The sequence below is a fragment of the Pleurodeles waltl genome, chromosome 12 (genome assembly GCF_031143425.1).
Source record: "Pleurodeles waltl isolate 20211129_DDA chromosome 12, aPleWal1.hap1.20221129, whole genome shotgun sequence".
NCBI classification, from domain to species: Eukaryota; Metazoa; Chordata; class Amphibia; order Caudata; family Salamandridae; genus Pleurodeles; species Pleurodeles waltl.
In genome coordinates, this window is record NC_090451.1 from 202,576,035 (window position 1) to 202,588,516 (window position 12,482).

Consider the following 12,482-nt stretch of genomic DNA (forward strand, 5'->3'; position numbering starts at 1 on the left):
GGCTGCCAGCGTTTCTGACAGTGTTTATTGTGAATCTAATGTCAGTATGCTGGGTTTGTGACCCCTATTATCTTAGAGAAAAGGTGTTAATTTCTTGTCACAGTCAGTCAAAATGGATACATATTTTTATTGATTTGCTTGAACAGCAATTCCTAGTAATTCACTTCACCCTGTGACCCTCTTTCTTTTTCTCCCTGTACCTGCTTCTCTATCTTTTTAACTTGGGTCTCCTTTATGAATGTGTGTGACTTTCCTAACGTGCTCGGAGTGTTTGTTTAGCATAGCAATCGACAATTAATTGGCCTTTTTCACTTATATGGGCTAATTATCAATTGTGACCAAAGCTCTCCTTTGAAACGGACGGCTGCTGAAATTAAATATGCGAGTTTGGAATACAAAGGCGACGTAGTCTGAAGCCACCTTGGGCCTCTTTAATCCTTTTCCAGCCACTCCCTGCCCCTTGGGCTCACTCTTGCAGCTTTCTGCTTTTCCCCTTTGTGTTGCTTTATACCGTTTTTATCGTTCTCTGTCTTTTCCATATGTGTCTTTTGCTCACAGTAAATGTCTGATGCGGAAAAATAAGTGCCGGCCCTCAAAAATAAGTGCCAGGGTCCTCCAACCGGAAACTACCGGCTCAAATTAAGATATTTCCTGAAGGTGTTGGTCTACTGCCTTCTGTCCCTCAGTGGTCATGAACTGTATAACATTGAGATGGAGGCTTGAAATGCTCTATAAGATGTTTGAGAAGAGTTGATGTATGTTTTTTATTTTTACCCTCACTTCCCCTGTGTTTTTACGGGTCCAAGTGGGGTTGTGGGCGGGCCATTCCCATTTTGTTGTTACACATTTCAATGAAGAGCAGTTAAACCTAAAATGGAAGCAGCAATGGTCACAAGTGCGTGCCTTGCTTTTTTTATTCTCTGGCTTTTTGTTTGAGATGCAGCTGCAAACTCCTACTTCAGGGTGTTCTTGGGTAATATCTTTGTGAGTTTTCTTAATGCAATTTTCATTGACACAATTGCTCGAAGAGAAGACCTTTTGGACAGAAGAAAAGGAACACATGGGGGGTAATTTAAGGATATTTGGTGCAGGAGTCCCACGTAAATCAGCGATTCTCCTGGTCTATCAATTCAGCAAATCCCCTACACCATTTAGAGTTGGGCAGTGTGCCAGGTTTACTGAGGCAGAAAACCTCTGCCGGCTTTTCTGGGGTAAGCATTGTACGTGGCGTCCTGTCTTCCACTGGATAAGTATGCCTCAGTGTTGATTGCTGGCCTCAATTAATGCAAGGCAACTGTCAATAGATTTCCCTGCGTGGGACTGGTGTGTGAAGCATGGCAGTCCCGGGAAGGCATTCAATTAATGGCCTTGATGCAAATGGAGAAAACTCTCAACACATCAGGGCCATTAGTGTTTTTTTTAAGGTCGCAACCTACCAGACACCGCAGCTGTTTGGTTTGCTAAAGACATTTAAGGGACTTTCAGAACATTTACCTAGGAATGCATTCAACCCGTTGATTACCATTGGCGTTGTAGTCTGGAACTCGCATTTTCTGTTTTTTTGTTTGCTGGTTTTATTTGTTTTGGGTTGTCTAGTGCAAGAGTGTCCCTCCCTCTGCCTAAACCATGTTTACTGTATTCTTCCACCAACTCGACTTCTGTAAACAGGCCTTTAAGTCTTGTTCTTATCTTGTCACTTTCACTGTGCATTAAAAGACAGAGGTCAAATGTAGGGCTCTCTCTTCCAGGGAGCTTGGTGTTTATTTTTATTTTCCTCACTTTAAAGTGAGAGAATTTATGTGAAAATTTTGCCGAGTATCAATGTGAGGAGAGGGTGTAGTCTGATGTTTCAGAATACATCGGAATCAGTACAAACGAGGAACTTTTTTTTGTAATTCGGAAGTGTGGTGGAAACAAATATTTGAATACAAAACAAAACACTAGGTGATGACATTTCCACACATAGGGGGTTATTCTAACTTTGGAGGAGGTGTTAATCCGTCCCAAAAGTGACGGAAAATTGACGGATTTACCACCAGCCGTATTACGAGTCCATTATATCCTATGGAACTCGTAATACGGCTGGTGGTATATCCGTCACTTTACCGTCACTTTTGGGACGGATTAACACTCCTCCAAAGTTAGAATAACCCCCTTAATCATTTGTGTGTAGTAAAACCGTATTTTGGTTCAAATGTAGTGGTCATTTCAATTGAAAATGTCTTGTCTACCACACCATGCATACTCCACACTACACCACCCCCACTCTATGTCCTTCCACTGTGCTACACCACTCCATTCTACAACACTCCACGCCACTCTACCACATGCCACTGCACTCCCCTCCACGTTAAGACACACTATGACACGCCACGTAACTTCACACCAATCCAGTCTATGCCACTCACTCAATGACGCAACACTCCACTTTTTGCTCCTCCGCTCTATGTGCCTCCATTCCACACCACTTACCCCACCCCACTCTACCCCACCACACTCCAATCTATCCACTCCATTCCAATGTACCCCAGTATACCCCATTCCAGTGCACTTTGCTACAATTTACCCCAACTACTCCACTCCAATCTACCCCACTTCACCCATTCTACCCCACTCCATTCCATTCTACCTCACTAAAATTAACTGACCCCACTCCACCTCGCCCCACTTCAGTCTACTCCACTCTAATACAATGTATCCCACTCTAACCCACTCTACCCCACTCCATTTCAATCTACCCGATTTGACTCCACTACGATCCAATCAACCCTACTCGACTCCAATCTACCACACTCCATTCTACTCCACTTCAATTTACCCCACTCCATTCCAATAGGCCCCACTCCACTGCAATCTATCCAATTCCTCTCCACTTCATTGTACTCCACTACACTCCAATGTACCCCACTCCACCAAAATCTACCCCACTCCAAACTACCACAATCTCCCCCACTCCACTGAAATCTGCCCCACTGCAATACACCTCACTCCACTCTAATCTACCCCACTTCACTTTACCCAGATCTAGCCCACTCTACTTCACTCCTATGTACCCCGCTCCAATCTACCACACTCACCTCAAATCTACCCCACTCCACTCCAATCTAACTCACTCCACCCAAATCCACTCCACTCCAGTCTACCACACCTTATCCTAATCTACCCTACTCCAATTTCCTCCCACCAATCTACCACAACAACTCCATTCCACTTCAATTTACTCCACTCTACCCCAATTTACCACACTCTACCCCAATCACCCCACTCTACCCTACCCCACTGATGCTACTCCACCCCACTCTATCCCACACCACTCTACCTCCTCCAATCTACCCCACTCCAATTATCCTGCTTCAAATTACCCCACTCCAGTCTACCCCAGTCTATTCTAATATACCCTAGTCTAATCCACCCACTCTGCCCCACTCATCTGTAATCTACCCTACTGCACGGCACTCCAATCTACCTCACTCCTCCTAATCTATCTCACTCCACTCCAGTCTCAACTCCACTCCAATATATCCAACTCCACTCCATCCCAATCTACACCACGCCACACTAGCCTGAACTACCACTTTCCAATCTCCAATCTACCCACTCCAGTCCACCCAATCTACCCACTCCACTGTACCCTAATATACCAAACCTAATTCCACTATACCCAATACAGCCCACTACACTTTACTCCAGTCTACCACAGGCCACCCCAATCTACTCCAGTCCAATCTACCCCACTCTAAACCGATATACCCCACTCCAAAGTACTGCATTCAAATCGCCCCTCTTCAGTCAACCCAACCCCAATCTACCCCACTCCATTCCAATCTACCCTCCTCTAATCCACCCAATCTACTCCACTCCACTCTTTACCATGGTATCTCACTCCACTACAAACTAGAATCCACTCTAATCTATCATACCCGAATCTACCCAACTCCACTCTACGCAATCTACCACACTCCAACCTACCCTACCCTGCAACACTCCATTTCACTCCACCCAATTAACCCTATTCCACTTCACTCCAGTCTGCCGCATGTCATCCAAATCCACCCAATCTAACCGACTCCAACCCAATCCACCCCACTCCAATATCCCCTACCCCACTCTACCCAAAACTACCCTACTCCAAACTACCCCACTCCAGTCTACCTCAGTCTACTCCACTTCAATCTACCCCACCCTAACCCAATCTACCCCACTCCAATCTACCCTACTCCAATCTACCCCACATCACTCTATACAGCTCCACTCAAATCTACTCCACTCCAAACTATCCCTCTACAAACTACCCTGCTCCTATCTATCTCACTCCAATCGACCCCACTTTACTCCAATTTACCATACTATAATCCACCCAATCTATCCCACTCCATTCTACCCCACTCTACCCTAATTTACAACACTCCACCTCATCTTCTCCTCTCCACTCCTATCTACACCTCTCCACTCCAATCTACCACTCTCCAGTCTACCCTACTCCACTCCAATCTACCCAATATATCCCACTCCACCCTGATCTCCCCACCCCAGTCTACCCCACTCTGATCTACTCCAGTCCACTCTACCCCACTGCCTCACTCCAATCTTACCTACTCCAATCTACCCCAATCTACCCCACTACAATTTACTCCACTCATCTCCAATCTACCCCACTCCACCCCACTCCAATCCATCCCTCCTTATACCGATCTACCCGACGCTAATACAATATACCCAATCTACCCCACTCCTCTATCCCAGTGTACCCCATTCCAAACTACCCCACTCTACCCCACCCCATTTCATTCTACCATACTATTATCCACCAATCTATGCCACCATACTCCAATCTACCCGAGTCCACTTCATTTTACCGCATTTCACTCTAATCTACCCCAATCCACCCCACTCCGCTCTTACCATATCTACCCTGATCTACCCTACTTCTATCCACCACACTCCAATCTACCACACTCTTGTCTACTCTGTGTACTTCACTCCATTCTACCCCACACCACACCAATTTAGCCAATTCAATTTACCCCACTCCAATCTACCATGCTAATCTACTCAAACCCCACTCCAATCCACCCCACTCCATTCTACCCCTACTCTACTCTATTTCAATGTACCCCACTCCACTCAACCCCAATCTACCCCATTCCACTGTACCCCAATTTACCCCACCCCACTCCACACCACTCACTTTTAGCAATGTTGAACAGCAGCCACACCAGTGTATATAATGGCTACAAAATATTAAATTGTGGAATCTGTGAGAAAGTGCAGTGAAAGTGAAAAGTGAATAAAATTACCTCATCTAACATTAATATAATAGGACCTACTCAGGTCCAATTTTGCAGGGTTCTAACTTGCTCTCTGTAAATAATAGATGGCTGGGAATACTATAGTTTGTTTCTAAGCTACACTAATCTAGCGGCTGGCATTTATCTTGTGTTTTTTTTTAGGACTGACAGTCAAGTCTGTAGGTCCATGAAGGCCCTGCACTCATAAGTATAAAAGTTGCATGGGGGAATATCCTTTTTTGGTCTTTTGGGATCTGTAATAAAAAAATCCTGAAGAAAGCAGACAACCTATTTTTAGGTGCAAGTGGGCTGAAACATGTTAACCAGACCATTCGAAGTGAAGGATAAATAGTTTGTTCCAATCACATCACACTGTTTTTATCTTTGCCCTCTACCAGTTATAATAAACTGCGAATTTATATGGGTATAGAGGTATTTTTAATTCACTTTTCACTTTCACTGCACTTTCTCACAGATCCAAACATGTCTCCATGACCAGTAGTGGCAGTCCCTCCTGGTTGGAGGTATAAAAAGGCCCAGTGATGATCAGGGGCCTAGCTTGGTCAGTAAGACTGGGGGGGCAGGGGGAGAGGGGAAGCTTCAGATTTTCCAACAATCAGGCTGGCATGAAATTTAAAAATACATTATTCGGGGCAGTGCGCATGAGAGGGGCTTAAGGGGCAGTGGAAAGAGCGAGGGATGCAGATTGGTTGGGGTACTAAGTGAGGGAAAACACAGTATTTTGTAAACTTACCAACATTTTTGAAGACTTTCACAACAGAGAAAGGGAGAAAGTGTGTGTGCGTTTTTGTCCGTATGTGTAAATATGTGTGATGAAATCAAACAAACACCTCACCATACCCAACTGAAAACACCTGTACACAACTATTTACAAGAAAATGTGTTTATTGGGGGGGTGTAGTCCCCTGATGATGATGCTATCAGCCATTAGTACACCAAAGGAAAGAATACAATTGGTAGAAAATTATTGATGAGGGTCTTAAAATCAGCTCAGAGAAACCTTGGTGATATATATGGAGAGGCTTCACTCTTGGTGATTTTTATGAACTATTTCTGCAACACACGCGCACAGTAACACAGTGAAAACACCACAAAGAGACTCCACAACAGGTTAGAAAAATAGATTATGATTTCATAAATAATCCAAGACCAGAATGACAAATATCCAATGAGTAGAAATCGAGATATGGATTTTAGAAGAATAAAAGAGTTCTAGTAGCAAATAGCTCTTTAGGGATTACTTGAGATCACGCTGGACCAGGGCCAAGTCAACAGTTGAAGCTGACCGTGATGGAATGCGCGCCAAGTACAGGAGCCAAACAGGCCCGGTGAACAGAGTACCTTGATCCTGGTCGCAACAGTAAGATGCGGAGCACAGGCTAGCGATGGTTGGTGGGTGCATCAATGCCAGGGCAACAGTGGGGGTGATGGGTTGATTTTTTCTCACTCAGTTGTGGCAATGCGTTGGTTTCTGGAGACAGTTATGCTGTCGATGGGCTGTGTCGATCTTCCTTCAGCGATGGCGGGGATGCAGTGGTTTCAGTGCTGTGTTTGTGCCGATGTGCCGGTTGCCCCTTCCAACAGGCAGGGGATGCATCAGTCGATGCAGCAGTTCCAGAAGAGCTGCTTGGGTCCCAAAGGTGATGAGACAGTTTTACTCTTGCAGCATGGTCGATGCATCGGTTGCCGCTTCCATCAGGCAGGAAATGCATTGATTTCACTGCTTACAGTGAACCAGGCACAGGAGCATGAGTAGAGACTTTGATAATCTTGAGTCTCTAGCAACAGAAGGCAAGCCAACAAGCCTTTGGAGATCAGTTTGCGGTGTGAGGCAGAGTCCAGCTCTCCCGCAGCAAGGTCAGAGAGCAGCAGGGCAGCACAGCAGAAAAGCAGTGCTTCCAGGTCAGCAGTCCAACAGAGTGTCAGTCCTGGATGCAGCACAGCAGTTCTTCTGACAGTGTCCAGTTGTAGGTCCAGAGGTGTCTGATTTGGTGAAGTCAAAGACCTAGTACTTATACCCAAATGTGCCTTTGAAGTGGGAGTGACTTCAAAGAAAGGTCTTCGAAGTGCATAACTATCCTTTTTTTCTCAGCCCTGGCTCCAGACTATTAGTAGTGGGTAATCAACCCTTTGTGTGAGGACAGGCACTGTCTATTCGGGTGTAAGTGTCAGCCCCCTCCTCCCTTCCTGACCTGGAAGAGCAATCAGAATGCAGCTGAATGCAGACGACCACTCAGACACACCTAACCTTCCTGTGTTTGTGGATGTCTAGAGAGAATGCACAAAGTATAATTGTCACCCAGCCCAGATGTGTATTGGAGACAGGCGGCAGGTGCACAGAGCTGTAAGAGCAGAGAAAGGCCCACTTTCTAATATTGGCAATGTTAAATCCAGCTTTACCAGTAAAGGAGATTTATAATTACCATTCCAATGATATGAAACATGACATGGCTGCTCCTTGTCAATCAGGAATTACAGCTTAAAAGTATAATAAGAAACCCCCATTGTTAAACTATTATAGGGGAAGGCCTCACAGTAGTGAAAAACAACTTTGGAAGTTTTTCACTTCCAGGATATGCAAAACATAAAAGTATACATCCTATCTTTTAACTACATAGCACTGTGTCCAATGGGCTACCTAGGGCCTACGTTAGCGGTGACCTACGTGTGATAAAAGGGGAGTTTAGGGCTTGGCAAAGGGTTTTAATTGTACGGTTGAAGTGGCAGTCAGACTCCACACACAGATTCTGCAGTGGCAGGCCTGAAACATGTTTAAAGGGGCTACTTAAGTGTGTGGCACAATCTGTGCTGCAGGTCCACTAGTAGCATTTAATCTACATGGCCCTGGTTACATGGTATACCATTTTACAAGGTACTTACAGGTGGATGAATTATGCCAATAGTTCATCCACCAATGTTACCATCTTTAGAGGAGAAGCACATACACGTAATCAGTGGTCAGCAGTGGTATAGTGCTTGCTCAGAGTTCTAAGGCCAACAGAAGTGTGGCACAATGGTTAGAGCGGCAGACCCTGATGCAGAGATCTGGCCCAGGACCAGGGTTCAATTCCCGCCTCGTGGGTCTTGGGCTCAATTCCCTGGGACCAGCTAATTCTTGCCTCGGTGCCTAATCTAATTAATGGGTCCCACTCTGTCACTCTGGGCAATAGCTTGCTTAATCTTCACAATGGCCCTCACAGCGCTTGGGTGCCTGGCTTCACGCTGGGGCCGTCCAGGAGTGTCTGTCACTCTGGGCAATAGCTTGCTTAATCTTCACAATGGCCCTCACAGCGCTTGGATGCCTGGCTTCACCCTGGGGCTGTCCAGGAGTGGGTGCCTCACAGGGAAAAGCCAGGAGGGGTTCCACAGCGGTATACATACAGCACCTTGAGACCCTAACGGGTGAGTAGTGTGCTATACAAGTGAGAAGTTTACAGTTTTAACAAAAAGAGTCAGCAAAAATATTAGGTAAGCAGGCAAAACGTTTGGAGGAAGACCACCCTAAGGTTGACTGGTCAAAGATGTGGTCATGGCACTTTCTTTTCTTGTGGTGTTCTTGTGGTGTGGTGGTGGGCAACGCGGACAATGGGAGGGAGGGTTGTAGCAGGTAACACAGTCAACAGGAGGATAAGAGGTAACAACAACAGGATGGTAAAAAAGATATATGATGCTGCCAGCGCTGGCCGTGTCATAGTGCTTGTTTTTCTTATGGCGGGTGGTGGGGCAACACAGACAAAGAGAGGGTGGGTGGTAGGAAGAAAGAAGCAATATGGACAACTGGAGGGTGGGGATAGGAGGAAAGAATCAACATGTACAAGGGTCGGAGGCTAAGAAGCAGCACAGACAAGGGTGGGAGTGGGAGGGAAAGATGGGTGATGAGAGGGGGAGAATAAACAGGGGTATAGGAGGGGAAGAAGAAATATGGATGGAAAAATTAAGAAAATAGTACCTGAATAACCGTAAAAAGTAAATGGACAGCGCAAGGACACTGATCAAACTATATCAATCATTACGTGGTCTGTGCTGCAAACAAAAGAACAGGAAGTGAGATCGGTAAGTGCTGGCCAATTAAGATGTAGCAAAAAAGAGTGACAATGAAGCCAACAAATGGTACGCAAGGGCAGGCTCGTTGTTGGCAGGTGAGAACTAAAAGTACTTTGCTAATTGGAGCAACAAACATGGCAACCATTCTGCAGAACTCACAGAATTCACTGCAGCTGCTGCATTGAGGATTAAAAAGAAACCATTTGAGGTGACTGTTCTGCAGGTGGGGGGTCTCACTATGTCAAGCCTTGGGCTGTCGTCTGCTAGAGAAGCAAAGATCATAGGCTCTGTAAACTGTCGGCTGGGGTCTAAAGCACCCTCACAGTCTGTATCTGTGCTAATCGCGATGACTACAATTGTGGACACGAGGGTATAAGTTTTAATGCAAAATGTAAGTGACAATGTAAGCTTTATTTTACCCCTAACGCGATCCCAGTCGAAACATAAATTAAATGCAGACGTTTGTCTTAAAGCCTAATTCTAACTGAAATCGACACGTATCCAGTATATTGCCGAAGAAGATAATTGCCTAAAAAATGCACTCCACTTAAAAGGCCAAACTTATTGACTGCATAAAATGGAAGTGTTAAGAAGAGAAACAAATACTGAAAAACTGATGTTTCTTTGGTTTTAGTCAACAGTTAACGCTCACTTTATATTCTCGAATCATATTTCAGAATGTCGTGAATGAAGCAATGTTAAAACTACCCCCATTGTCTAAACTGCAAAGAACGCTTTGTTCTTCAGATGTTTACATGACTAAAACATGTTTGCCTAGTCACCAGTCCGGCACAGGAACTCGAGGAAGTTCCAGTGGATACGCAGAAGCATGCAGAGCTGAACGCTTTCTAAGTTTAAAAAAAGTGACATCTGATATGCTTGACTTATTTATTTGAAAGTTTTATAGCGCGCTACCTGCAAAGGTTTGGCTGCTTCAGAAATGTCATAAAGGTTTAGAATTCTTGTGGGTAGCACCGCCGCGTGCCATTATTTCTCCACTTGACTGACCCACTGTAGAAAGGGGACTGATCACGTGCAAACCAGCATTTGTGCTCCAGTACACTTTGCTACAATCACGTGACTGACAACACGGGGGTTTACGGAAAATCTTACGTTTTGCTGAATAGGGCATTTTTTTTGGCCATATTTAAGCACAAAGTGACTGCTTTTAATTGCCCAAATATGCTATTTTTAATTGCGGGGTTCTTCAGTTGTATTTCTGCATTTCCTTATTTTCTGCCCTAGAAGGCAGACGAACTCCTACAGCGCTATGAAGCCATGTGAATAACAATATGATGCTGTGCAAATCTCTGTAAGGTGAAATAGCATGAGGGGACAGGTGGTCGCTGATCCTTTATGCAAAGAGGTAATAAGAGAGAGAAAATCGGACCCCCAAACCACTACACAAAACCTTGTGTTTGGGTTCTTGCTGACCGTACTTGCATAGTCTGTTGTGGGTTACAGATCTATGCTCTTCCTAGCGCCATGAAACCTGGTTATGATGTACTTAAGTGATATAGAAAAGTCTTTAATACAACATGATACATGCTAACTGCAGGAAAGGCCTAAAGAGCCATCAACACCTGTTCCCTGACAATTCTAATTGAACAAAACCCCACTAAAGTCTTCAACTCTTCCTTTGATCCCGCACAACAGCTAGTTTCATTCTTTGTTTTTACTGTTATTATTTCTGTAGAATGTTGTATTCAAAAGATTGTCTCCATATACAGCACAACAGATAACGTGGCACAATAGATAACACAACATGGCACAACAGATAACATGGACCAGTCACTATCTCAATACAAGCACATATCAGAGGAATGTTTGTGGATTTCAGCAGTCTATTGCACAGAACTCTTTTCTCAAGCTTATTTCTTGGAATCAAGATCTGATCTGATAAACTGAGGGTTCTCAGAGGGTGAAACTGCTGGATTTTGATCCTCATGTAAACGGATGCCCAGCCCATGAATGAACTGGGGGTGAAACCTGTCACATTTAAGTCTACTCTAGCTTCCAGGCAGGACCAGTGTCTCTCCTGAGGTGAACTGAAAATTGGTTTATGCCCTTGCAACCCAAGGACTGCTCTCCCGGCCATTTAAACGCCCTCTGCTTAGGGGTCATGGAAGTCTACTAGGCCTTTAGAGTGGTAAAGAAATAAATTTAGCAGTACACCCGCAGTCATTCATTTTTTTTCTAGATTGCTATGAAGGAGCACATAAGGAGCACTGACTGGTAACCAGGTAACTTTGACACCCATCTCAGCTGAGCGTGCGTATTAAGGGAGTGGTCCTAAAGATGCTGGCTTTAATAACAAGTTAAATGGTAAGATCCAGCTAAAAATGTAGGTGAGAGCATGTTTGACGAGTACTTCTGAGAGGTGTGGCGGATAGGAAATAGGATCAGGGATACCGAGCGCCATCATGGGCCAGGGGAAAAGCAACTTTCATGGCTCCAACTCCTGTCTCCCTCAGGTCAGGCCAAAACCTTGTTGCATGATACATGTGCAGGAGAGATTTGGAACCCTAAAGAGGCCTGTTGAACTGATTCTAGGAAATCTCTTTTATGCACGTACACATGTCTACTAGGGGAAAGCTTCATTTCCTCTAAATCTGGTCTGCAGAACAGCATAACCAGGGCCCCCTCTCACTGGCCCTGATGAGGACCATCATTTTGCTTTCATTTAGTTTAACGTTTTTATTGGCCCATCAAGCTAATATTGGTCTTAATCCCCAGGAGACAGTGGACAGGAATAAAAACAGGTTGAGATCTTCAAACTAGTCCAGGGCAATCTCATATATATATAGTGCATATGTTTCTGTGTATACCTAAGAATAGATAGCTCCGTGATAATTCACAAGAGAAAAAGGGGCACCAAGTCTCACTTTCTGCTTCCTGTTATGGCGATATTACTGAAACCAAAAATTCATGAGAGAAGTAATTTGGCTATTATGAGCCGGAGGCGCCACCCACCAGAAAATGCCTGTCCAGAAGAGACATTGCTGTGGGTCAGTATTGTACCCGCATACATGCTCTTACTTAAATGTGTCTTTGCTAAGACATTAATTCTCGTTCTGTTATATTAAATTGAGGTATTATGAGGTATTAATGTTTATTGTTATTCACTGG